The sequence below is a fragment of the Mustelus asterias genome, chromosome 18, assembly GCF_964213995.1.
Source record: "Mustelus asterias chromosome 18, sMusAst1.hap1.1, whole genome shotgun sequence".
Classification (NCBI taxonomy): Eukaryota; Metazoa; Chordata; class Chondrichthyes; order Carcharhiniformes; family Triakidae; genus Mustelus; species Mustelus asterias.
In genome coordinates, this window is record NC_135818.1 from 40066782 (window position 1) to 40090803 (window position 24022).

The window sequence follows — 24022 nt, forward strand, 5'->3', positions numbered from 1 at the left end:
AGAGCAAATTTTAACTTAGAAGTAATTGCTTGAGTACTCACTGCACCTTTGTATGTTTCACAGTAGTTCAAAATCACCTTCTCACCGCCCGCGAAGCCACTTCAGATCTCAGTAATTCTGAGACGGTTTACCGAGAATGCCTCACTTTGTGTTTCAGCCATCCAAGATGGACAGTAGATTTTGGAATATTTTAAGGAATGTCAATTATCTCCAGTAACGAATTAGGAATTAAATCATTTTGACTGTGATGTATCCAGCCTCACAATCTCATATCTGGCCAAATTGCAATACAGCTCTTTGGGGACATGAACCAGAAGGGCGAAGAGATAGTTAGTGATCCAGAAGCAAGTAGTCACTGTGGAGAATTTACTAACTATAAAGACAAATGGCTACCTCAGGAATTTCCTGAGGCTCGTAGCTTTGCAGGGAGAAAAATAATTTGACAAGCTGGAGCACACCTGATGAACTGCATTAATATTGGACAATTCGTGCCCTATTGAACTCATCTGACACATTTTCTGTGGCGAGTGCTTAAATAATCTACAATGTGCTAGAGTTGGCTCAGCAGACTTTGTACTAAATCCAGTTCTGATAATGAGAAAATCTTTGAACCCAGACCTACTGAAGAAACTAACATAACATTCAAATGTCAGTGGGATAAATTCAATTAGAATTGCACATTAATAGGAAATTTGGCAACACCTTTCCCAAAAAAGCTGGAATTTGATTAATCAGGATAAGGTTATCATTGGTTCAGCCACCTGGGTTCAATTCAACATCGGATTTGGTTGTCCCACAGCAGAAAGACCTCCTCAAAAGCAGGTTACAGTCAGACAAAAATTCATAAAAATCAGCATAACAATACGACAGAGCACTCTTGGCGATAGCTATTGTGTGCGAGACAGGGGAGGCACAGCAAAAGGTAGCCAGGCTGTCAGCTGGAGACATGAAGTTACTGAAGGATGTGCAAGAATAATTTGAATTGATTGCTGAACAAGTCTCTGGCACTGTGTCAAAGAGAAATAACCTGATGCAATTCATACATAAATCTTTCACTTTGTTTCCTGAATAAAACCCAGTGGCACATTATATTGTGAAGGTGTGAGCAGATGTACTGAAATTAAAACAGGAAACGCTGGAAATAGTCTCAACATTTCTTGTTTTTGTTTCAGATTTCCGGCCTTTTGCTTTTTAATTTGGACTGCAACAGTTCAGGAAGGCGGCTGACCACCACCTTTTCGAAGGCAGTTGACCTCAGGTATTAAATGCTGGTATTCCTACCTATGCTTACATCCCGTAAATGGATATTTAAAAAAAGAAACAGCATCTTCTGCCACCAGAGGGAGTGGGGGAGGGAACTCCACCCACTGCTCTGAGCCCTTCATGACTCCAAGCCCTTCTCCTGGGTCAGGCCCAGGTAAAGAGGTTGGCTGGGTTCCCAGAGTCAGGTCAGCCACATACAGAAAATCTATCATGGCCAAGCATTCAAACCAGGCAGCTGGAACAGCCACCACAGCACAGTGAGGGAGAGCAGGAGGGCAGCCATTTCCAAAAGAGCTTTATTTAAAATAAAAAAGAATTTCCATCCTAATTGCAGGAAAATATAAAGGGAGAGGTATAGTCACAGTTAGGCCCTCCCCTTCAGGTCCTTCCTTTACCGTCCCAGCTAGCATCATCACTGCCTTCTCCCTCTTTTAAACTAAACTAGATAGTAAAAGTTCAGGCAGCCACGATCACTGATGGGGGAATAGGAACATTTAAAAGACATTTTCGGGATGTGGGGGTCACTGCCCTATTTTTCCTCATCCTTCCCTGCATGTAGAGCAGAAAAGGAGTGCAGAGCTGGCATTTCCCCCTTTGGTTATTAAGCCAATTATTGGAGAGATAATAGTTGCAGATGCATTTCCACAATCTATGGCGATGCTGGATGTCGGGCATTGACTCAGAATGGGAGGATGCTACAGAATCAATGCCGTTATCAGAAACCTATATTTCAATGGACTCAGGGCAATACCCCTTTTTTATGGTCTTTGAAATATAAAAGATCTTTCTGGCATTGAAGAGAAACAGTTCAACACCTCTCCTAATCTTCCCTGATAATATAGTGTTTGAAGTACATCCTGCTGTGTTGGATCTGAGAATAAAGGAGCCTTTGTTCAACCACAGCTCATAGAATCATACAGTGCAGAAGAGGCCCTTTGGCCCATTGAGTCTGCACTGACACAGATATATGGAACTGATATTGTTATTTGTTAATCAAACTCTGACATACATGGAACACAAAGATTGTAGAAGAGAAAAAGTTGTCCATTCTTTATTTGGATGGGGGAACACTTTTGGCCCAATCTTAGAATTTGATTTTGGATTGTTATAGATCAAAGAATATTTGTAAATATGTTTATATATATTGAATATTCTGGCAGCATTTTGACAACTGCTCATTTGTATGTTGGGATGCTTTCAGGGAGTTGTTACATAATATTCCGACAGGACGCAAAAAAAGAACTAAATTGGGCATAATGGAGAATTGCCACTCCTCTCATCTGAGGAAGGGAGTGTTGGATATATTAGACAAAACCTAGGAGATTGTGAGAGAGAGGGAGAACGGCTGCTGTCTTGTTGTCCTGCACTGCAGATACTGTTTATTATCAAACATGTTGATCTGCATATAAGTCTGGAGATTGTTGTAAAGACATTTCAAACAATATTATCCAATGCTACCTGTGGATCTTTACAACACTAGATACTGTGAAGCACATGTACCTATGACGTCACCATCAATATCTTAGCACTGTTTCTTAACTTAATCTTTTGATAGCATGCAGTGTTAGCATCAGCATATATAATGAATAAAAATGTTATTCTTACTTAGTTGCCATGCAAATTTTCTTGAGTATTTCTCTTTGATTCCTATTGCAGTTTTATACATGCCCTTTTTGTTTTACCGGAGATTTAAATTATAATAATTTTATTTCAGCAAATCTTTACTTTCAGGCCTCTGTGCTGCCATTACGTCCCTCAATAATGCTGAAACAACAAAGTATGGGCAACTGTTTATATATTTGGTGGCAGTTATGAAAATGTCTGGCAGAATGATTCAATGCATCAGTGCGTTTCATTGAATTGTAAAGATAACCAGGGTACAGACCAACCTGTGAAAAGGACATTTTTGCACTCTTCAAACCAAAAGTAATGTGAATTCAGAAACATTCTGCAAATCTGTTTTGTTTTCTACTCCTATTTTGTAACAGCCTGGAGTTTACACACAATTATTCTCACAGCATGGAAAAAGAGAGATGAATATTTTGAAGGCTCTAAAGTCTTTCAGTGCGTAGAAAGTTAATAGAAGAAATCCATTTTGTTGCTGCAGGCTGTAATGTGCACCAATTAGCAATGTGCACTCCAATATGACAAAGCGATAGGGGGCTTAGCTTCAGTGAGATATTGCAGTATCCGGTCCATTACACAACTACAGGACAGATAAGCACTAAGGTAAAATGTTTATTTACTCAGTAGATGATTCTTTGACATAATTATTATACTCACAGAAATATGGATTCATTAATCCCAATAAAACACATGTAATTACACAGCCATCTGCCCAGATCCTTTGCCGTTTCCCTACCTTTTCAGAAGCAAGTGAGGAAAACAGCCACTCAGTGAAAGATGAGTGGTGACAGCAGAGACACTCCCTGGTGTGCAGCAGTATGACTTGGCATCAGTTTGTCTCATTTACTTGCTTCAACAGTCTTTCTGCTACAGAAAATAATATGCAAGTTTACTAAATAATGAAGGCAATTCTTGCTCGGAAGCACTTTGTGCAACATTCAAGACCACAGTCAATAAGGTACAAATGAGACTTTATGCTGCCGCAATTACAATTTCCAAGCTCACAAATGTTTCCAGTAATTTTAGTAATTCCTTAATGAGTAAAAGCCTTTTGGTGCAATGCTTTACTTAATTCCCCATGAACCTTTTAGATTTCTTTATCTTCTCCAGGGGTTTCATTGTGTTGATTCTATCTTCTCAGACTTTCCATTTTCCTTTCACTTCCACATCACTTTTCTTCACTTCACGGATGGCAGTCTCAGTGAAGCGGATGTTTCAGTATGTACATGTTATGTGGTGATGTGATCTTGAGCTAGCTGGACCCAGCCAGCCCCTAACGTGCACTTAACCAGCATCTTGTAATTCGAGGAGACAAAGGACACTCCCTTGTTGTAAATGTACAATTGATTCACTGTATCAAAAATTCTCCCATTTTCTCTTATTTGGGATTTTCTGTGCCATTCCAAGCTTTAAAAATGATCAAGTATTGGAAAATGATTTCTGCCATCCAAAGGGATTTTCTTATTTGGAGATTTTCACAGTAACTTCATTGCAATGTTAATGTAAGCCTACTTGTGACACTAATAAATAACCTTTCACAAACTTTCAAATTTTATTTATTTTGTGGAAATATTACAATTCCTTCTTCCCACTGAAAGGCTTTCTTCCCTCTTTTCCTTCTTTATTGACAGATCATTCTGTACGGACACATGTATCTCCTCATTATCCATGTGGCAGATCAGGAATTTCCTCAAAGCTGCTTCCACGAATCACCCAGAACTTTGACGGAACTGCGATGTAAATCCCAATTTTCCCACCTTATTAATAGTAAAAGTGGAAAATTCTGGAAGTTCTCCGCAAGTAAGATAGCCTCTGTGGAGAGATAAACAGAGGTAACTCTATAGGTCAATAATCACAGCATCAGAACTGGAAAGGGTTAAAAATGCAATGGGTTTTAATCAAGTGAAGGTGGCCAGAGTGGGAAAAGACCAAAAGGGAAGGTCCGTGTGAGGAGGATGGAAGACAAGAGAGATTAATTGACAAAGTATTGGTGGTGCAGGACAAAAGGAAGTTGTAATGGAACAAGTAAAGAAACAGAAGATTTCTTGAGAGAAGTTGGGAATGGCAGAATGAAGAAGAAAAGTGTGTAAGAAATAAACTGAGTGCATTAGAGGTGGAAATACAACCTTAGAAGGAATGGCTTGTGGCAATTACTGATACGAAAGAACAAAGGAAATAGGAGTAGGAGTAAACCACATGGTCCTTTGAGCCTGCTCTATCATTCAGAATGATCAAGGCTGATTCTCTGACTCAACTCCACTTTTCCATCCGCTTCCCATTTCCTTTGATTGCCTGAGAGACCAAAAATCTATCTCAGGCTTGAATTTCTTCAATGATGGACCATCTACAACCCTTTGGGGTAGGGAATTCCAAAGATTCACATCCCTTTGGGTGAACAGATCTCATTTCAGTCCTGAATGATCAAGCTCTTAACCTGAGACTGTGCTCATATGTTCTAGATGCTCCAGCCCGGGGAACCAGCTCTCAATGTCCCACCAGAGTATTGTATGTTTCAATGAAATCACCACTCATTCTTCTAAACTCCAGAGAGTCTCAATTTACTCAGTCCCTCATCATAAAACAACCCTTTCATCCCAGGAACCAATCTAGTGAAACTTTGCTATGCTGCCTTCAGCGCAATTATATCCTTTCTTAAACATGGAGATGAAAACTGCACATAATACTCCATGTTCGAATGCAGCAAGACGTGGATACTATCCAGGCTTGGGCTGACAAGTGGCAAATAACATTCACGCCACACAAGTGCCCGACAATGACCATCTCTAACATGAGATGGCATTACCATCGCTGAACCCTCCACTATCAACATCCTGGCGGTTGCCATTTACCAGAAGCTGAATTGGATTAACCATATAAATACCATGGCTACCAGAGCAGGTCAAAGGCTAGGAATCCTACAGCAAGTAACTCACCTCCTGACTCCACAAAGCCTATCCACCATCTACAAGACACAAGGCAGGAGTGTAATGGAATACTCTCCCCTTGCTTGAATAAATGCAGCTCTAGCAACACTTAAGATACTTGACACCATACAGGACACTTTTGACATCTTTGAAACATATTAAACAGTGTCTTCTCTTCTATAAGAATACCTCAAAGCACGTGTGGGTAGAATATTAATTGATTGCTACACCTTCCACATCAGTTGTTATGCTAAGGACAAATTTGTAAACAGTGATAAATCAGACTAGATAGCTTGAATGAGCCTTTACACTGATTGGATATTATCAAGTAGACATGCACATGTTGTGATTCATTAGTTTTATTCATACCTTATGTATGATGTAAATCTAATCGATAGTTGTGAATGGATATAGATAACTTCTACGCAAATGTAAATCCCTGATTGGTATATGCTAATTACTTGTAATCGAATTTGGAAGTTTATCTGTCTGTGTGATGCCGTATCCTGTGCTCTTTCCTACGCCACCAGCTGGATCCCTTGCTAGTTCGTAGAAATAAAGGCCGATTTTAAAACTCTGAAACTCTTTGTCTGGTCATTTAAAGGGAACAAAGTCTGTAAGCAGCTGGATAGCTAGTTTTACCCCATAAGAGATTGGCGACGAGATGAGATTTGCTCAGGCCAGTTGGGGGAACAGGACTACAGTTTGGTGAGTATTATCTTTTGATTATACTCTTGACTGGGTACAGTTATAAACCAGCAGCTGATTTAAAGAGTGACATCTGAGCCCAGACATCAGACCAGACCAAGGGAGTGCAGGAGAACGCCCCGAGAGCAGTTGTGAAAAACCGTGAGTGCATGAGGTGGTCAACAAGACCATAGCCATGGCGAAAGCCAAAAAGGCGGAACTCGAGTTTGTTACTGAATGGGAAAGAGAAGGAATAATATCGCTCTACCTCACTCAGAAATATAAAAACCAAGAAAGCTTATCTCAGACTAAGAGCTGAGACAGACTCAGAAGGTAATTCAGGTATTAAGGGGATCTACAATTTGAGGATGGGAGTAGATTTGTGACGATATTCATGTTATGTCACTGAATGTTTCAAGTCAGTTTGGTTGGTCAGTTCTCAGCTCAACCTGACAGCGGGCTAGACTCATCTTCCCCCTTTCTAATGGAAACCTGGCCTTGAGGGCCAGTATTGTCAACAACTACGTACACATGTAATTGATACACGTGGTTGTGTTGATGTTAGATATTGTACCCATAGCATTTGTGGATATCAAAGACCTACTCAATGTCCAAAGATGGTAAAGCTCCCCCCAGATGGATTAGTTAGGATTGGGAAAGCTAATATTCTACTACATGATGAAACAATGGTGTCCTTGGAGGTAACATGCAACATTTCTGGGATGATCACAACTTGTCAAACTGCCAAACTACAGAGAATCATTGAGGATTACACTTACAGAATTGCTCCTCAAACATGGATAGGACATAAAAGAAATATACTGGGAGATATTGGGGGATTATTTGGAAGTACAAGCTCAGTAATTAATTTGATACAACACTGCGAATTGAATAATTATTTCTTCTGGATTGCCACAGAATTTGGGAAGGGAATACAGTATGGAGCTCATAGAACAGAGTACGCATTAACTGCTGTAGATCTCTGTGCCCTTGCCATCCTGGCATTTGTTTCAAGTGGCATTCAACATGGAGGAGCAGGGGCGCATCAGCTGAGGGTGGGCAGTAGGTGGTGATCAGCAGTAGGTTCCCTTGTCATGTTTGTCCCTGATGTCATGAGACGTCATAGGGCCCAGAGTCAATATCGAAGACTCTCTGGGCAACTCTCTCCCGAGTGTACATCACTGTGCCGTCACCTCTGGTGTATCTGTCCTGCCAGTGGGACAGGACATGCCCAGGAGTGGTGATGGTGGTGGTGTCTGGGACATTGGAAGGTATTATTCGGTGAGTATGACTATGTAAAGTGTTTGCTTGACTAGCCTGTGGGATAACTCGTGGCACAAGCACAAGTTGATTGCGTTGAGTGCACCTTTTTCATATCCAGTGTCTAGTTCGATGCCAGGTAGTCCTTCCAGTTTCATTCCTTTTTGACTTTTCTGGTAGTTTGGTACAACTTGAGTGGTTTACTAGACCATTTCAGGCTGCATTTAACTGGAGTTTACATCCGGCCAGACCAGGTAAGGATGCCAAGATTTCCTCCTCAGAGGAATACTAGTGAACCCCAGCTGGGTTTTTACGACAAGCAGTGATCTTTTCATGGTCAACATTACTGGGACTTGCTTTTAATTCCTGATTTATTAATTGATTTTACATTTCCACCAGCTGTCATGGTGGGATTTGAACCCGTATCCCCAGAGCATTAGCCTGGGATTTGGGATTACTAGTCCCATGACATTATCACTACGTCACCACCTCATAGAATCATAGAATCCCTACACTACAGAAGGAAGCCATTCAGCCCATCAAGTCTGTACCGACCACAATCCCACCCAGGCCCCATTCCCGTGACCCTCATTTACCCTGCTCATCCCTCTGACACTAGGGGAACTTTAGCATGGCCAATCAACCTGACCTGCACATCTTTGGACTGTGGGAGGAAACCGGAGCACCCGCAGGAAACCCATGCAGACACGGGGAGAAAGTGCAGCTGTGAGGCAGCAGTGCTAACCACTGTGCCGCCCTAGATTAGGTAAACTAGATTAATATTTTCTGGAATATCAAAAATTAAGTGGTGATTTAATGGAGGATTTTGGGATTCTGGGAGCAATTGATATTGTAGATCAAAAGAAACGTTTTCATCTGGTGCGGGAGACTGGGACAAGTAGACATAACCTTAAAATCAGAGCCAACACGTTCAGGAGAGAATTTAGGAAATGGTTCTTCGCACAAAGGGTGACAGAAGTGTGAAACTCTCTCCTACAAAAAACAGCAGTTCAATTAATCCTTTTAAATCTGAGATTAATTCTCTTTTTTAGTTAGATATCACTGTCAAATGGCATGGAATCAAGACAGGTGGATGGAATTAAGAAAAAAATCAGCCAAAATCTCACAGACTGGCAAGAAAATTTCAAGAAGCTACGTGGTGAAATAACTCCTCAGAAGCCAGTGTCCCGTCACCAGATTCCATTTATTTGCAGATTCAATTCCACCCCTAAGCGTGCTTCAGGTACAAAGTCAGAATCCAGAGTAGCTGTAGACCTGATATTTCCATTTTTCTACACGGGTGAGGCTCCCTAATTGGGCAGGCAATTATGACCTCAATCAGGGAACTCTTTTTCTCCCCAACCAAATAAACAAACTCAAATTAACTTAGGGACAAATTAAAAGAGGCAGCTCCCCAAAATGAGGGGGGACCTCAATCGGGGAGCTAATGCTCCAAGAGACCAACCTCATGAACCCCGTTGAAGTCATTACATGTGGCTTAATCCTGTTGCTATGTTTCGAGTGGGAATTCCATTGATTCAGTCACCAAGCTGTAGAATTTTACTATAGGCCATAACGTTTTCTGACTGCCAGAGTGGTCATGAGTGCTTTGAGGCCTTGGGAAAGCCTGTGGAGCCAACAGAGTTTACTGAGGCAGTCATAAGCTTTGGTCCCCTAATGAGTCCCTGAGCACCCCAGCTTGAGGTAGAAATAAATCCTGTGAATGAATAAAATTAAAAATTCCAAAAAGCTCAGCGAATGTTTCTGTCTAACGTGTCCTATCAGCAAAGTGGTTTTAACTGCGTGTCAGTGGAGAATTATTGATGATTGAATCAATCAGGCTCTCTTCTAGCCATCACCAGGTCAAGTAAGGATTGGCCACATAAGGACACCTTCGCTGGAATTTTACCGCTCTGCCCGCCACGGGAATCGGAGCGGACGAAGGGCGGACCATGGAACGGTCTGTTGACCTTGGGTGGGATTTTCCGGTTTTGGGGCGATCGAGGCTGGAAAATTCCACCCCCTGTTTTAATCATAAGGATGGTGCAGGAATTGAAGGAAGCTGTGATGCACTGTCTAAAGGAGATAAATACAATGAAAAAAGTAACAATCTTGCCAGGAATAGAAAAGTAAGAATGAACCGTTCCATAAATAGAACTCCTAATGAGTCCTTTGGCAACAATTTAGTGTATCCTATCCCACAATTTAATGCTTTTCTTCAAATTAGGTAACTACAATGGCTTGTTTGATAGGACTTCTATCTCTGAGTCGGAAAGTCATGGGATGAAATCTCAAACCAGAGACTTAAGTACATTGTCTATGTTGACACTGCAGTTCTGAGGAGTGCTGCACTGTCAGAGGTGCTGTCTTTCAAATGAAATGTTAACCAAAGGCCCAATCTGTTGTTGGCTGACAAAAAGATCTGATAACACAATTTCAAGGAAGATTGGTGGTCTTTTCCCTCGTGTCCTGGCCAGTATTGATGTCACGACCAACATCACTAAAACAGGTTATCTAGTTACTTTCTGTTCCTATCTGTGGGACCTTGCTGTGTGTAAATTAGCTGCTGGATTTCCAACTGTGGCACTATTTCATTGGCCGTAAAGTAAAATGTCCTGAGGTTATTGTGAAAGGCACTATCTAAATACAAACCTTTCTTTTTCTTTTATAATATAAATCTGCAGAGTTGCCTGTCCATTTAGGAACCTGCCCATAATCTGAATAGCTTGCCCCACATTAGTACGTGTAATGCATGAAAGAAGATGAAGCAGTGACATAGCGACTTCACTGCAAATCCTTATTGATGCAGAGGGAAGGGACTCCACTATTGTTCCTCAGTGTCCCAATACTGCTATGAATAATGAAAATTTTGTGTGCCCCTGCAAAGATTAAATCTGATAATAGTGGCAGATGATGCAACAGGTTCCTACCGTGGCTGTTTCCTTATTTTTACCTTTCCTTCCCTCTTATTCCAAGGCAGCCTGATGTTGTAAAGATGACCAAAAGGATTGATTTAAATACCATTCCCTGCTCCTGGCACAGCAAGGCGGCAATCATCAAAAAATAATTCAGCAGAAAACTCAAGGGAAGGGTTAAGGGGTAAAGACTCAGTAGTAGAGGTCTCCATTCCATATTGCCAGGACGCTGCAGCTGTCATTCACGAGACACTGGGCCTAGGCAATTTGATCCCGATTTATTTTTTGAGAGGTTGGCCGGTATTTTACGACCTCGTTTGGGCGAGGCTTGTAAAATCCCACCCAAGGCCAATGGAGAATTCCGTTCTGTGAGCCTCACCCACCCCGATTCCAGGACGGGCGTGCCAGTAAAATTCCTGTTTTATGTAGCCCTGCTGTTCAGGCTTGTGGCCACTAGAGGGTGCCAAATGGAGTCTTGGCGTTGGCTGTTTACCTGTGGCCTCTCATTTCTTGGCGTCTTTCCAGGACACGGTTGAATGTTCCATTTAACTGCCGGGCATGTAAAGGCCCAATGCTTGTGATTTCACAAGTTTATTGAAGGTGGCCTGATTATGCAAATACCATACCGTATTCTCTCCTGTATTGCAGTTAGTCGCCTCACACTCATGAATAAGTGAATATGGACAGAGAGATTCTCTTTTGTTACTTTAAGACTACCCACTATTTCTAATCTGTAGCGTAACAGGAACACTGCAATTTTTATTTTTGAATATTATATACAGTGTTAAAGAATCAGTGACTTCCTCACGTCTAATTCTCTGTGAATTTCTTAGAGTTCGAAGTTGTTGTCGCAGAGTTTTACACTTTCTGATGGTTGATGATAGCTGGTTTCCTGTAGATTACCATGTTTAACTGTTAACGTCCTCCTTTTGAAATGTACCCGAAAGCAAATGAGGTGAATGTTCTTCCTACTGCAACAATGTACACTGAACGTGCTAAATGTAATCCTCCTCCCACACATTTGAAATGGTTGCTGGTGCTTGTCCATCCATATAGAAATGTCTTCAAATAAGCTCTTAGTTTTGTACCCTGTGGTGCGGTTGACAGTACAGAGTGAGCCCAGTCACTGGTTGTGAAATGGTTATCTGGAGATTGCTGCTGTTCATTTCTAGGTTCAGTGACAAGTGAGCAGGATGTGGTAATACGAAGCAGGTCTTGTTAAGGTTGGTGGTGCTATCCTGAAAGGTCGGGGTCGGACTGGGACAGAGGCTGCTTTAGACACTGCACAAATTCATTGTTGGGCCGCCTATGGCAATAGAATGATGCCCTAGCCAGCGATGCCCACATCCCATGAACAAATTAAAAAACAGCCTAAATTAAAATTTAAAAACGCGAGCTAGCTAGCTCGATGACACAACTCTGTTGGCATATCCAGATCTTCCTAGCCTGAGAACTGGCCAGGTTGCTTGGTCTTTTTTGCTGCTGGGATGAGTGCTTCATCCATTAACTCTGCTTCAGAGGACAATGCCTTTGGTAATGCACTGCATGGTGAAGGAGTCCACCATGCACTCGACATGGGTTGCAATGAGGAATGGCATGGAGGATGAGATATCCACCATTAGTCAGAGACCAATATCCTCCCATTTCCCATGGAAAGTAAAGTATATTTATTAACCACAAGTAAGGCTTACATTAACACTGCAATGAAGTTACTGGGAAATTCCTCTAGTGGCCACAGTCCAGCGTCTGTTCGGGTCAATGCACCGAACCAGCACATCTTTCAGAATGTGGGAGGAAAGCCACGCAGACACGGGGAGAACATGCAAACTCCACACAGACGGTGACCCAAGCTGGGAATCAAACCTGGGATCCTGGCAGTGTAAGGCAGCAGTACTAACCACTGTGCTATCGGGCTGCTTGGAGCTTGCAGATAGGTTGCCACATGTGGGAAGGTGGCTGCACTGTTACTTTAATCTAACCAATCAGAAGTTTGCATGCATTTGGTCTGATTATCTGTTGGCATGGATGGGCAGTCTACCGACTCAGTTACCATCATGGGTTAAGTATATAAAGGCAATGGTTTATTAGTTAACTGCAGTTTCCCCAATTTCCACCTTATAACCCTCCGTTAACTCTGCATTCCTCCTCCACTTCCTTTACCCCACTAACAATAACGGTATATTCTCCTGTCTTGGCCCTAAAAATTGCAAGAATTGACTCTCTCAATCTCTTCACTTCAGCTCTCTCTCTCTGTAATGATGCACACTACAGACTTCACCAGGAACACAAAGGGTATTTATTAACAAGGAAAAACTGTACAGAGGCCGACAGCCTTCACCCCACACCCCCCAACCGCACCAGCTGCCCCACTCCTTACATGTCTTCTACATGTCTTCTGCCTAAGAAAGAGCTCCAACCCTGAGGTGATTACCCATTCTTGTCCTAATTGATCCCCTTAGCCAGGTGATCCTCTTCTGCTGTGTTAAAGGGACAATCACCGCACTCTCTTTCTCTTCTTTTGGGTTCTCCAAATACCTCTTTAGGGTCTTTGTCGATTGTTGTCTGCTAACACATTTGTCAATTGCCTTGGGAGATTTCACCACATTAAAGGCAGGTCATTGATAGCCAAAGCTGAGAAACATGTTAACAATGTCATTTCCGGTTTCCTGTGATGGCTCAGTCCCCTGTGCTCATCCATTGTGGAAATGAGACCAGGGACTGATCTGGTTTCCTCGAGGTGCTCCGGTTTCCTCCCACATTCCGAAGATGTGCAGTTTAGATGGGTTGGCCATGCTAAATTGCCCCTTAGTGTCCCAAGATGTGTAGATTAGGATGAATAGTGGGGTGATGGGGTGGGTTTGGGTAAGATGGTCTGTCGGAGTGTCGGTGCAGACTCGATGGGCCGAATGGCCTCCTTCTGCACTGTAGAGATTCTATGATTCTAAAAAAAGGTAGGGTCAGAGAAATTCATGTGTGAATTAGAGCAGGGATCTAATTAGCTCGGGGATGGTGAGGCCCAAGGAGATTACAGACGTAGGGAGCGGTGAGTTTATGGGGGAATTTGAAAGTAAAGATGTGAATTTTAAAATTAAGCCATGGCCAGTCTGGGAGTCAGTGTAGGTCAGTGAGCTCAGAGGGTAAATGGAACTTGGTGCGGATCAGGAGGTAAGCTGCAGAGTGGAGTGTATGTTTATGCAGGTTGGAACTTGACAGTATTTGAAAAATTAAGTTTAGTGGAAACAAAGCCAGAGATGAGATGTTCAGCAGCAGTTGAGCTGAAGAGGAGTGGAAACGGGAGGTGTTACAGGGTGAAAGTAGGTCGCCTTGATGATGGCATTGCCAAAGAGCTGGCTGAACAGGGATGCAGATCTGCAGCTTCTTGCTTCTCCCTCTCCCTATTCTGCTTCCAGGAGGCTCCTGTTGTGCTCAGAGTGCTGAACAAAGTGTCAGCGACCTTCATCATGGGCTGCTTGATTTTACAATTGTTGATCTCTTTCCTCCTCACTTCAGCTACCTAAACATCTGAGGATGGATGCCCTTGTTATAGAGGGAATACAGCGAAGGTTTACCAAACTGATTCCAAGAATGGCAGGTCTGTCATATGAGCAGAGACTGAGTCGGTTAGGATTATATTCACTGGAGTTTAGAAGAGTGAGAGAGGCTCACATAGAAACTTATAAAATTCTAACAGAGTTCAAAAGGGTTGATTCAGAAAGAACGTTCCCAATGGTGGGGGAGTCCAGAATTAGGGGTCATAGTTTGACGATAAGGGTTAAAACTTTTAGAACTGAGGTGAGGAGAAATTTCTTCACCCAGAGGGTGGTGAATGTGTTGAATTCACTATCACAGAAAGTAGCTGAGGCCAAAACATTGTCTGATTTAGCTCTTGGCTCTAAAGGGATCAAGGGATATGGGAGGAAGGAGGGATCAGGATATTGAATTCAATGATCAGCCATAATCAAAATGAATGGTGGAGCAGGCTCGAAGGGCCAAAGGGCCTATTCCTGCTTCTAGTTTCCATGTTTCTATATTTCTACTTTATAAGCTTCATAAATGGGATTACAATTGTGGTCACCAGAGGTATTGGCCTCATGGCTTGTCATAGGCCAATCATGTTATTATCTTCAGTATCAAGGTATGAGTTTAACGCACCATAGATAATGCACAGCTATTGCTGTGTGGTTACCCAAAAATCCCTTGATTTGGTAAAAACATAACAAAGTAGATATAGCAAAGGGATCCTTTGACACACCCACCCACTCTCTTTGTAAAAATAATCAGTGCGTTTCTCATGCTTCGAAAGCACAAGAGAAGCAATTTTGAAAGTACATTTGAATTAGTTATCACAATATAAAGTGTACAAGGAATAAGATTGGAGGTATTACTTACCAAAAAAGTAAAACATAAATTAACTAATAGTTGTTAGGTAGTACAGAATTGGAGCATTACTGAAAAGAGAGACATGTTGAAGCTTTTTGTCTTGCGCCCATCAGGACACTTGGCAAGAATACCGATGAAGGGGAAATGAACAATTTTTACTATATGAGAGGAAAGTGCTGAGTGGTTGGCATGTAGACTCTGATTGGTAGAGATGTTGCCATGGAAAATGTATCGGGAGACTGTCCGTTAAATGTTAAACATTGTTTGAAATTTAAACCAGGCATTTTGAACCCTGATTGGCCAAGGCATTGTCCTGAAGAATGAGTCACTTGTTTAGCTGGAACAGGTGTAAGATGTGAATGATCTTTTGCTGTCTGCAAAGAACAGGGCCCTGTGTATTAATATATGTAGCTTCCAGTACACGCAAATATGCCACACTGCAAGCCCAATGGACAAAATAAAATTGGTTGCCAGCGTAATTCTTACCATACTGAAGATTGTTTGGCAAATGTTGTCCAATCATGGAATCACATTGAATGTCGGGCACTATGTTTTCAATTATGCATATATGGGCGGGGAGCTATGATGTCCTTTGGGGAGAGAGAGGTCTTTAAATTTGATGTGAGTTTGGGGCGCCCTTTAAAAACAGTGCCCTGATCTCTGCGAAGCCGGGATTGCTGGCATGTTTAAGCCCCACCCCTCACTATTATGGCGCAAAACACATGCGCCCCCCCCCCCACCCCCCCCCCCCCCCCCCCCCCCCCACTTCAAAACAAATGGCGAAATGTGGGACAATCTGCTGGGAAAACCTGCCTATTTCTCTGGAGAAAAACACACTGGTTTTCTGGCTGAATTTAACCCTTTGCTATTTTTGGGAGAATTGCACCCTAAATATAGATCAGTTCTGATTGTTCAGTTCAAAGTTATCACTTTCACAAAGATCCTGAGCCCAGACCAGAGACCAAGGAGACAGCAAGAGAGACATCAGGCCTGGTAAAAGTGGCATCAACTGGGGTGCCTGACCATGGTGTAGTTTGAGGGTAAATATCGACGAGTTGTCGGATGAATATTAGTTATTGGTAGGATGCTGGAGCACCTACTTCTGAAAGTTACATAAGGACTTTCAATGAGTTTATTGTATAAATGTTATTTTAAATTGAAGGAAGTGATGGTCAACCTTAGTTTAGCCTCAGCTGGAATATTGTGCCCATTTCTGGGCACCGCTTATCTGAACAGAAAATAATTGCAGGGCAGGGGGAAATAGGAGAGTTGAGCTCGCCTGAGTTTCTCTCTCAGGGAGCCAGAATGCATACTATGGGTCAAATGGCCTCCTTCTGTGCTGTAGGAACTCTATGGGCAGAATTTTACAGCCCCGTCATGGTGGGGGCAGACCAGAAAATGCAGCAAGCCATTCAAAGGTCCATTAACTGCGGCGGGACTGGAAAGTACCACCAACAGGAGAGACAACAAAATACCGCCCCACGATTCTATGGTTCTGTGGGTAATCTGAGCGTTACCAGCATTACTACCTGATAGGGTGATAAATGTTGGCTTTTCAGGTAACACTAACATCCCATGAAGGAATAAAATAAATCGTTAGTTACGTAATTCAATTAGTTACTGGTGCAATCAAAATCCCGCCCACCTCCAGTCTCTCCTCTACAAATCACTCCTTGGTTTCCTTTCTTCTTTTACATTTGGGTGGCCTCCTGGATCCCAAAATGTTTTTGCGCAACAATTATTGATGAGGAAAGGGACTGAATTACAGAGGCCGCAGCCTTTGCAGATATATGAGGTGTTCATACATCCTGTGGTCAGAACGTCATAAACCTCCAAGAATATCTCCAAGCTGAGTAGCAAACCTTAAAAAAGATTTTCTTCATTTATGATGTGTAAGACCTGAAAGTAAACCTTTCATTCTTTTATTATTAACCGGCAATTTTGGCTTGAATTCCTGATGACCATCATCTGAATATTTCTGGAGCTGCTGGAACCTGCAGGTTGAACACACATGTGCTGATAAGAATCTATGTTCATGTGGCAGTATACATGGGCTCCTTGCACCCACTTCCATTGTGCAATGTGGCTGTCTGACACACAGCAACAGGTGTCAGTGTGGTTCAGGGACTGAGTGAGTGAGAGTACGAATAGGTTCTCAGATGTGACACTGGAGGTCCTGGTGGAAGAGGTACAGAGGAGGAGGGATGCCCTGTACCCTCCTGAGGGGGGAAACAGTCCACTACATTCCCCTGTACTCTCTGTAGTCGGTGCTGCTTTGAATTGGCCTCATGTTCTTCACCTCCTGCAGATCGGGGTAGACCCCCAGCCAAAAGCCCATTTTCTCAGTGCACCAAGATGGAAAACTATACAATGGTGCAAAATCTATTCTGTACTGTAGGGTTTCTATGATTTCTATCATAGTCATTCGGGACTTTTGTTTTATTTGTTCATAGAATGTGACCATTGCTAGCAATGTCAGCATTTGTTGCCTATTTCTAATGAACCTTAAGAAGCTGATGCTGAACTGCCTTCCTCAATTACCGTCATCTCACTTCTTGAATTTGGCTATTTTGTCCTTGTTTGGAATAAGGCTATAATGAGGCCTGGAGTCAAGAGGCCCTGGCAGAACCCAAACTGAGCATCGCTGAGCAGGTTATGTCCAAGTCAGTGCCATTTGACAGTACTGTCAACAACACCTTCCATCACTTCACAGACAATCAAGAGGAGGCTGATGGGCCGATAATTGGTCAGGTTGGATTTGTTCTGCAAATACCTGGGCAGTTTTCCACATTGTCAGGTAGATGTCAGTGTTGTAACTGCAGTGGGACAATTTGTCTGGGGGTGTGGCTAGCGCTGGAGCAGGTCTTGTGAACAGTCATGATGTTTTGAGGGCCCAAAGCGTTCACAGTATCCAGTGCCTTCAGCAATTTCTTGATATCACGTGGAGTGAATCGAATTGGCTGAAGACTGGCATTGTGGTGCTGGGGACCTCAGGGGGAAAAGATGGTCATGCAGTTGGAACTACTGGCTAAAAATGGTTGCAAATCCTTCAGCCTTATCCTTTGCACTGAGGTGCTGTGCTCTCCATTATTGAGTATGAGGATGTGTGAGGAGCCGCTTCCTCTAGACAGTTGTTTTATTGTCTACTATCATTCAAGCTGAAAGTGGCAGGATTGCAGAGCTTTTAACTGCAATGGTGGGATCACTTTGTTTAGTCTGTTGCATGCTGCTTCTGCTGGTTAACATTCATACCATTGTGTTGGAGCTTAACCAGGTTTGCACCTCATTTGATTGGTATTCCTGGCACTGCTCTGGCATGTTATAGAACCATAGACCATTACAGCACAGAAACAGGCCTTTTGGCCCTTCTTGTCTGTGCCGAACCATTTTTCTGCCTCGTCCCACTGACCTGCACCCGGACCATATCCCTCCACACCCCTCTCATCCATGAATCCGTCCAAGTTTTTCTTAAATGTTAAAAGTGACCCCATTTACTACTTTATCCGGCAGCTCATTCCACACTCCCACCACTCTCTGCGTGAAGAAGCCCCCCCCTAATATTCCCTTTAAACTTTTCTCCTTTCACCCTTAACCCATGCGCTCTGGGTTTTTTCTACCCTAGCCTCAGCGGAAAAAGCCTGCTTGCATTCACTCTATCTATACCCATCAAAATCTTATACACCTCTATCAAATCTCCCCTCATTCTTCTACGCTCCAGGGAATAAAGTCCCAACCTATTCAATCTCTCTCTGTAACTCAGCTTCTCAAGTCCCGGCAACATCCTTGTGAACCTTCTCTGCACTCTTTCAACCTTATTTACATCCTTTCTGTAACTAGTCCCTTACATATTGAAACAGAATTCATCCCCCGCCTTGATAGTAAAGGTAAAGTGAGGGATACGTCAGATTACAGATTGCGGGTGAATACAGTTCTGCTACTGTTGATGGACAAATGTGTCTCCAGAATGCCCAGTTTTACATTCCAGATCTATTCTGAATAATCCCATTTTGCACGGTGGCAATGCCACACAGCATGAGCATCCTCAGTGTGAAGACAGAACTTAATCTCTACACGGAATGTGCAATGGTCACATCTATCAATACTGTTGTGGACAGATGTATCAGCGACAGATAAATTGGTTAGGATGAGGTCAAATACATTGCTCACTCTTGATGGTTCTCTCAGGCCCAAGACACATCCCGCTCAGTGGTGCTACTGAGCCATACTTGGTGACAGTCATTGAAGTTCTCCATCTGGAATACATTCTGTGCCTTTATACCCTCAGTGCTTCTTCTGAATGGTTTTCAATATGAAGGAATACTGATTCATCAGCTGGGGGAGGGCGTCAGGTGTTCATCAGCAGGAATAGCAGTTTCCACGTCCATGTTTGACTTGACGCCATGTGACTTCATGGGGTCCGGAGTCAATGTTGAAGACTCCCAGAACTACTGTGCTGCCACCTCTGGTGGGTCTGTCCTGCAGCTGCGGGATGGTGATGGTGGTGCCCAGGACATTGTCGGTAAGGTATGATTCCATGAGTATGACTATGTCAGGCTGTTGTTTGGCTGGGATGGCTCTCCCAATTATGGCACCAGCCTCCAGATGTTAGGGAAGAGATCTTTACCAGGTTGACTGGGTAACGTGTGCCTTTGTGGTTTCTAGTAGTGAGGTTGATGCTGGATAGTCTGACCAGTTACCGTTTCTTCAATTTTTCTCTAGCAGTTTGATGCAACGGGTGACTTGTTAGGCCATTGCAGAGGACAGTTCAGAGTCAATCACATTTCTATGGATCTGGAATCACATTTAGGCCAGACTGAGTCAGGATGGCAGATTTCCTTCCCAGAAGGATATTAATGAACCAAGTGGGTTTTTACAACAATCTGGTAGTTTCTTAAGGCAGAATTTAATGCCTTCCCTGAGACAAATTTGGACGTAGGGTTGGATTTAATTGGGCTGGAGGGTGTGGGGAATTTTCATGCTATAACCATCACTATAAAGGGCAATTCTTCCCAAACTGTTTTTCAATCTGGCTCTATTTTAATAGTTGAAAATTATTGTGACTCAGATGCCAACAAGACAAAAGCACCAATGCAGAAGCAAAATAACACTCAAAATAGAATTATTCAAGTTTACATAATATAGATCAACAAACAATCACAGAAATATGAACATCAACATTTTTAAGTAATTTGTAAAAATGTGAATGTTTTATTTACACTATGTTTCAGGCAAGCTCTCCATATTTCCCAGTGACAGAACTCTCAATATAACCCCTCACTGTAACACACAGCAACTTCACCGACATCACTCACCCACAGCACACATTATAATCACTCTCCAGCCCCTACACATGATGATGAGACTCTTTCCCCCCACACACACTGTAATCACCCCCTTCCCCCCACCACACACACTGTAATCACCCCCTTCCCCCCACCACACACACTGTAATCACCCCCTCCCCCACACACTGTAATCAGCCCCCTCCCCCTCCCCCACACACAGTAATCAGCCCCCTCCCCCTCCCCCACACACTGTAATCAGCCCCTCTCCCCTCCCCCACACAATGTAATCAGCCTCTCCCCCTCCCCCACACACTGTAATCAGCCCCCTCCCCCTTCCCCACACACTGTAATCAGCCCCCTCCCCCTCCCCCACACACTGTAATCAACCCCTCTCCCCTCCCCCACACACTGTAATCAACCCCTCTCCCCTCCCCCACACACTGTAATCAGCCCCCTCCCCCTCCCCCACACACTGTAATCAACCCCTCTCCCCTCCCCCACACACTGTAATCAGCTCCCTCCCCCACACACTGTAATCAACCCCTCCCCCACACACTGTAATCAGCCCCTCTCCCCTCCCTCCCCACACACTGTAATCAACCCCTCTCCCCTCCCCCACACACTGTAATCAACCCCTCTCCCCTCCCCCACACACTGTAATCAACCCCTCTCCCCTCCCCCACACACTGTAATCAACCCCCTCCCCCACACTGTAATCAGCCCCTCTCCCCTCCCCCACACACTGTAATCAGCCCCTCTCCCCTCCCCCACACACTGTAATCAACCCCTCTCCCCTCCCCCACACACTGTAATCAACCCCTCTCCCATCCCCCACACACTGTAATCAGCCCCTCTCCCCTCCCCCACACACTGTAATCAGCCCCTCCCCCCTCCCTCCCCCACACACTGTGATCAGCCCTCTCCCCCTCCCCCACACACTGTAATCAGCCCCTCTCCCCTCCCCCACACACTGTAATCAGCCCCTCCCCCCTCCCTCCCCACACACTGTAATCAGCCCCCTCCCCCACACACTGTAATCAGCCCTCTCCCCCTCCCCCACACACTGTAATCAGCCCTCTCCCCCTCCCCCACACACTGTAATCAACCCCTCTCCCCTCCCCCACACACTGTAATCAGCCCCTCTCCCCCTCCCCCACACACTGTAATCAGCCCTCTCCCCCTCCCCCACACACTGTAATCAGCCCTCTCCCCCTCCCCCACACACTGTAATCAGCCCCCTCCCCCACACACTGTAATCAGCCCCTCTCCCCTCCCTCCCCCACACACTGTAATCAGCCCCTCTCCCCTCCCTCCCCACACACTGTAATCAGCCCCTCTCCCCTCCCCCACACACTGTAATCAGCCCCTCTCCCCTCCCCCACACACTGTAATCAGCCCCCTCCCCCACACACTGTAATCAGCCCCCTCCCCCAGACACTGTAATCAGCCCCTCTCCCCTCCCTCCCCACACACTGTAATCAGCCCCTCTCCCCTCCCTCCCCACACACTGTAATCAGCCCCTCTCCCCTCCCCCACACACTGTAATCAGCCCCTCTCCCCTCCCTCCCCACACACTGTAATCAGCCCCTCTCCCCTCCCCCACACACTGTAATCAGCCCCTCTCCCCTCCCCCAGACACTGTAATAAGCCTCTCCCCCCTCCCCCTCCCCCACACACTGTAATCAGCCCCTCTCCCCTCCCCCTCAGGGGGTGGAATTCCCGAGGGCTATCAGCTACTTAGAGTTTGGCACCTCTTCATTGCAAATGGGATCACTTGGGGAGTGGTGGTAACTGGTGGCTCTGCACCCAAAGAGGCCCAGGATCAGCGAGGTAGCCAGGCCACACGAGAGTGAGTGGGGTGAGGTTACAAGGAGTGACCTGTTGGCTGAGGGAGTGGTTGGGGGGCGGGGGGGGGGGGGGGAGGCAGGAAGAAGGGGCAGGGAGTGGCTCTTAGCAGAGTCCCCCATCCCCATCCCCACCTGCCCCTCCAGATGCTGCCCCTCTCAATCAGGCAATGAGCGCCTTTGGACGAGAGACTCCACCACCTCCACCTGGCATGCAAACACAACAGGCTGGCAACTGCCTTGCCGTCACTGGCTGTAATACCAGCCTCACTGGCATCAGGCCCTTAGTGGGCATTTATAGCCCACTTAAGGGTATCAATTCGCATCGAGATGGGTGTGTCATGCATGAGCTTTCATGATTGATAAATCATGGCAAATTGGTAACATTTGTTCATGATTGGCAAAGAGGTGAATTGAATTGTATTAATGGTAAACTGTGAATTGCCACGAGTGCTTTAATTTATCCTGGCCATGTTTGTGAGGTTATTGAAGTTCTTTCTACAACAATGCATGAGTGCTGCTGAGCTGCACAACAGCAGCGGCTGTCACCTGCCTGCCACCTTCCACTGTGGATTTCAGGTCCTCCGTCTCTCCTGACCCTCATTCCTGCCAGCGGCTCTTCCACAGGTGCATTGGATAACTGGGAGGTCTCTTCTAAAGGTCAGATATCCTCAAGCCTGTTGCCATTTTGCTAAGCAGTAATTCTGACCTTTACCTGGCTGCAGCCTTTTAAGGGCTGCCCCAGAACCACTTTCTCCATCCTCCCAGTAAACCTAAGTTAGATTTCTGACCTCACTGCCTGTCTTATGAAGTTTTAGTCGGAAATTCCGGTATGTTTGACACTGGTGGATATTTGGACTGTCCCCAACCCCCAAACCACTCCAACTCCACCCTAAAACTGCCGAAGGCAACTCACATCCGCAGGTTCAAAATGTCATCATTTCCATGCTGTGATCACCCATTGTAAAGCATAAATGACTCCGAACAATAACTGAAGACTGATCCTTGAGTCTTAAAGGTGAATTACTGTTCTCCGTTATTCTATTAGATAGAGGAACATAACTTTTCTCTGAGTGATACATTGTCTTTTTTATTTTTGAGGCTCTTGCCTTCAGTTGGAAATCTCCCTTGAGACAGTTTGTTGGGGAATTTCTTCGAAATGAAGGGGAAAATTGCAAACTGTTCTTCCCATGGATGTTCCCATCTTGTAATGTATTTGCTAAAGGAAGCAGGAAGTGGGGAACAATAGGCAACTCTAATGAGACTTGTAAGGCAGCACTCCTGAAGATCTGGAACGGATCCTTCAACAGATTCCCAATCAATTGAGAGGTAAGCCCCAGAAAATCATTTTGAATACATACACAGAGTTATGTGTCAGAGTGTTTCTGTGTTCTGTAAGATAAGTACAGATGTTCCCGGAGCTACCACTTACTCCCAGGTTCTCTCCATTGTCAAGAAGCCTTCTCTGATGGCGTTGGATATTGCCATGGACGTTAGGGCCATATCTGGAAAGTTTTTACAGCATCATCACATGGTACTGATATCCTGCAGGCATTTGCAAGACTCTAAGGTTGTCTTATGACATCATTGACAATCTCTCCTTAGCTCCTGACCTTCTATTCCCCCATTCCTTCACTCCTTTCCAATTACATAATTCATTACATTTCTACTCACTTCAGTTCTGTAGAGGAGTCATATAGACTTGAAACATCGGTTTCTCACTCCACAGATGCTGCCGGAGCTGCTGAGTTTATTCAGCATTTTCTGTTTTGAACCTCTAAGATTATCTTTTAACTAATCAATAGGCAGGGTTTTAAATTCCTAAGTGCAATAACTGA